The following is a 5,331-nucleotide window of genomic DNA, read 5'->3' as shown; positions in this document are numbered from 1 at the left end:
ATTCCAGAGGCCAGGAAGCATTATACAAATCACTTTATCATGATGCACAAACAGCCAACTTAGATCAATCATCCAAGAAAGAAAAAGCAACCAATTAGAAGCAATTAAGGTTTCCAAAACGAAGCAGCTCCTGGTGGCAGCTTACATTTTTAATCCTAGCTACTCAAGGCCTGAAATCAGAGGATCTGGATTAAAAGTCTTTCTAGGATGAAAATCTTCCTGTCTGAAACATCAGCTCTGTGGCCACAGCCCAGCTGATGCACTCTGCCCACCAAGTCCCAAACACTAAAGACCATCTCCTAATTGAAATACTAGGAAACGTACTCACACATTATTTCCTCTTTTGGAGATAGTTGAAATATGTATCAGAAACATTTCCCTGGCTTCAGAGTTGAAGTGGAAATATGTTCTCACTAGAAGCCCATCTGGTAAATTATACAGTCAATCATTTTTCCTCACATCTTGTTGGCTAGATTGAACAATGAGTGCTTTGATCAGAAGAGATAAGTATGAGCATACAGGTTGTAAAAGTACTGTAATCAGGGCTGGTGTTTGTCCTAGTGGTGAGTGTTTGCCTAGAATGCATAAAGACCAGGGTTCGATTCCTTGGTAGCACATACATAGAAAAAAGTCGAAAATGGTGCTCAAGTGGTAGAGCTCTAGCCTTGAGAAAGTCTAAGGACAGTGCTCAGGCCCTGAGCTCAAGCCAAGGACTGGCAAAAAAGTACTATAATCATAGGTACTCAAGATAAGCTGAGATCTGAAGATTCCAGCTCAGAATCAGACATGCAATAAATTCTGTAAGACTCTTACCTCTAATTAACCAGAAAAAAACCCTGAACATTGAGTTGTGGTTAAAATGCCAGAGGCCTAAGCTTTGTATAAAAGTGCTAAGGGGTAGCATCCAGGCCATGACTCAAGCCCAGGAACTGGCTCACACACACAAAAACCAACCCTGACAACACCACAGGATATGCATATGTTTGGGAGGGATGCAGATGCATGGGATGCTGATGTCATTTACCTAACAGTTAGTCTCAACCATTCTGTACAAGGCAGGCCTCTCTCTGAAATCTCCTAGGTAAAAATGGTCCTCATGATCAGCACATAGGTACTTATTCCCCACTGCACATTTAAAATACAAACACAGAGACAGGAATTTAGCCTAGTGGTAGAGTGCTTGCCTAGCCTGCATGAAGACCCAGGTTCAATACCTCCTTATTACATACAAAAAGCCAGAAATGGTGCTGTGGTTCAAGTGGTAGAGCTCTACCCTTGAGAAAGCCCAAGGACAATACCTAGGACTGGCAAAAAAAAAAACAAAGCAAATAAAGGCTGTCAATGGGGCTGATGTGGCTTAGTGGTAAAGTGCTTGCCTAGCATGCAGGAGGCCCTGGGTTCGATTCCTCAGTACCACATAAACTTACTCACATACTACCACTCTACCACTCTACCACTAAGCTCACTCCCGGCTCCATTGACAGTCTTCAGAAAAAAAATTTAATCTAGTGCTCTACACCCTGAGTTCAAGCCTTGGTACTGGTCCATTAGCTGCTCTCCACCTAGGGTGAGGGCACCGGCTCAGCCACCAGGAAACCCCATGCCAGGACAGATGTACTACCATTCAGATAGCAGCACAGGGGTGAAGATGATCCCACCATAGACCTAGTTATATGGCCATCCCTGCATGCAGGACAGGAAGAGCTGGGGGCAGGTGTTCTCTGTGTTTTTCCAAAGCCTATCCCAGGCTCCTCTTGTGTCTGATTAGACCAAGAGAGTACCAGGTTCCCTCTCACAGTCCTGGCTCCTTTTTTCTTTTCCAGTCGTGAGGCTTGAACTCAGATCCTGGGTACTTTCCGTGAGCTCTTTTGCTCAAGGTTGATGCTCTACCTTTTGAACCATAGTGCCATTTCCCGCTTTTTTCTTTTCATGCAGAACTCTGATATCTCCCATGCTGTGCCTGAAGGGAGGCACTCCACACCACAAATAGAGCCACCTATGCCTTGACTGTGAGTGTCCCCACCCCTCACCCCTAACCCTTGCGCCCCCCTCGACTCCATTCACAGCTCCTCTGGGAATGGGTGTCCAGCCTACCCCTTCCCACACTCACAACGGGTCTACACTTGTCTTCCAAGGGCCCATTCTTCTGCCAGCCAGAGCACAGACTGTGCACACCATGGCAATCACAGAGCTCAAAATCAAAGGCTGAAATGCAGAAGGGGGTGGCCCAGCAGTTGTCCAGGGCCCATCGCCCATACTGTGCATGCTCTAGCCTGTGACTTTCCCCACCCCTCCCTTTACAGGGAAGCACCATGCCCACATCCTGATGCCTGGCCCCCTCCAATTCCATTCTCCCTTGGATTTTGCAGACAGTCTACCATCAGGATCTAAAGATTCTATTCATCACTTTATGTCCTTACCACTGAATTGCTGCTTTAGCAGGCTTTCCCCCTGCCATGGAGAGTGGGCATGTCATGTGCTCTCAAAGGAGAAGTTGACCAGGAGAAGAAATATGCACTTCATGTGAATGCTGGACAGGGCAGGAGGGCTCCCCAAGACAATAGGCCACAGGAGGGGTGCAGATGGGGGAATGCTTGGGGCCCCAGAGGACAGTGGGATTTACGAGACAGTTGTCTTCTTCTGTAGGGTTGACACCTCTTCACAGAGCCCATAGAATGAGGTTCACACCGCAGATGTCAGAGACAGTGCAGATAACCAATGGACGCAGGGGTCATTGTCAACCCCAGATGCTGGCTGCATGCTGGGATGAAGGTAGAGGTATTTTCAAGGTTATATAGTGTGGATGCTGCAGGGTCTAACCATTCTTTACAGATGGCTCTCTACCTCTCTTGAACTTAATCTCTATCTTGAGCTTTTTCTTGGCAGTTAACTGGAAATGAGGGTTTCATGGACTTTCCTTTCTGGGCTGGCTTCAAACAGAACCTGAAAAGTTAGCTATGCAGTTTTCAAACCATACCCTACTGAAGATGGGAAGCTTAATTTGCTGATTTACTGGGTTGTACTTTGGCTCTGTACTCTATGCCTAATGGGAGGGCGCTCATCATTTGTAGACTAAGATCTCATGACCTCTAAAGCCAAATGCTACCTGAAAGTTCAAGGTAACAGCCTATGCATTGGGCCTGGGTGAATACATTCTCTGTTGGGCTGGGTCATCAAGCCATGTCCTACGCTGGAAGTAGGCAGTGCCACATTTGATAAGAACTTCTGCCAGAGATTGTCATCTCATGAAAGCAGATTCTAAATTTGTATTCCATTTCCTGTAGTGGAGAAATCCCCTCCAAGTTCAACAGTCTCTGATCCACCTGCAGGCCCCACACCTAATGCACCCTTGAGTGTCCTATTGTTATGGGGATCTAATTCTGGAGGGAATTCTGGTTTAGTCCATGAATTAGCTAGACAAGTGATGACAAAGTTGTTGTGGATTACTATGAGAACAATCTAAGAAGCCCTGGAGCAGCATCAACATGAGCCTCTGTGGGGCTAGAAATCTGATAGGACCTTCCAGTCCGAGAAACAATCACATGGCTTTGTGTTTGAAATCCAGACCAGTGAGTGCATTTCTTAGCTGTTAGCCAATATAGAGGAGGACATGAAAAAGTGGGTGGGAAGCCTGTGTCAGACCCCTGGCTGGGGGCAGGTGTAGAGAACATAGGAAGGTAGATACCATGGCTGTGATGGGGCTAAAAAAGGGTAAAAGAGGCAAAGTAACCAGGTACTGGTAGCTGAAGCCTGTCTTCCTAACTACTCAGGAGTTTGAGATCTGAGGATCACAATTCAAAGCCAGCCCAGGGCAGAAACTCCATGATACTCTTATCTGCAATAAACTACTGCATTCAAGAAGCTCAAGCTCATTGACAGCACCCAGGCCCCGCATTCAAATCTCAGGACTGGCAAAAAAAATATCAAAGGACAAGGAGCTGGCCAAAAGTTAGAGGGACTCTATCTTGACAAACAATAGAATGGTAAGATGCACTCAGAAGACTTGCATAGAATCTGGAAATGCCTGAGACCTATTTATGTATGTATCCTATCTGTTTGTCTAAATACATATGCTTTATGCATTTATATATTAGTATAGAGAGACAGATTAATACATATGACTATACATAAATACATAGCAGACACTTATGGGTGGGTGGTATAGTTTGTGAGAGTTTGTGTATGTGTTTTGTGGATGGCTATCTCTGTTTAAGTAAGATGGAAAATATGTAAATATAGTTTAAAAACTTTGATAATACTTAGACATAAGCTCTTGGGGGAATCTGAAAGGACAAGATTATTCACAGGCACCTTTATCATTATGAAGTCCTCAGCAAGTTTTAATTTTTCTATTATTTTCTTCCTTTTTTTAAACCAGTACTATGGATTCCTCTCAGGGACCAGGTGCTGCCAATTACTATTTTTCTCATGGGTGGTACAAGAGGAACTGAGTCACAGTTCCACTTTTGCCTTTTTTGTGCTTAACGGAAGATAAAGATCTCTATCAGTGACTTTTTTTCTGGGGCTGGCTTCTAACCAGGATCCTCAGATCTCAGCCTTCTCTATAGCTACAATTAACAGTATGAGAACCCAGCACTGGGTTCCAATGCATAGGGCAAGAAATTGTGTGAATCTCTCAACTCCAAATAGATACAGTAAGCTAGAAGTGAAAGACCAATACCCTTGAGGAAAGATGCTGAGGGTTATCACATAGGCCCTAAGAGTAAGCCCTAAACCCTATACACACCTGTGCATGCGCACACTCGCAGACATACACACACATGCACACACACACAATATCTCAGGCAATATTGTATCTTGAATTAATATCCAGAGATTGGACAACAGCATAGCAGGTAATGAAATGTGTTTTTCTTGTCTACATTGAGGGAAAGGGATAGGTCAGAAGACGCAGAAGTGAAGAATTCAGAGGCAAATGCTGTGAGTGAAAATCTTGTAAAAAGCACTTTTCTCTTCTTTTCTTTCTTCTGCCAGTCCTGGGGCTTGAATTCAGGGCCTGAGCATTTCCCTTGGGTTTTCTCAAGTCTAGCCCCCTGCCACTTGAGCCACAGTGTCACATCTCGATTTTCTATCTATGTGGTATTAAGGAATCAAACCCAGAACTTCATGGATGCTAGGCAAGCCCTATACCACAAGGCCAAACTCTCAACCCCGATATAGTATTTATAAATAGTCATCATCTTCATATCAAAATATACTTTCTCCTACAAAGAATGAACATTTATCTATGTGTGTAATGCTTTTTTAACATCACCAATACTTCTGTGATTTTCCGACTTGCATTTTTTACAATTGACAGCACAGATATTC

Source organism: Megascapheus bottae, unplaced genomic scaffold (genome assembly GCF_031878675.1).
Source record: "Megascapheus bottae isolate mThoBot1 unplaced genomic scaffold, mThoBot2.hap1 HAP1_SCAFFOLD_147, whole genome shotgun sequence".
Lineage (NCBI taxonomy): Eukaryota > Metazoa > Chordata > Mammalia > Rodentia > Geomyidae > Megascapheus > Megascapheus bottae.
Note: the sequence above shows the minus strand (reverse complement) of the source record.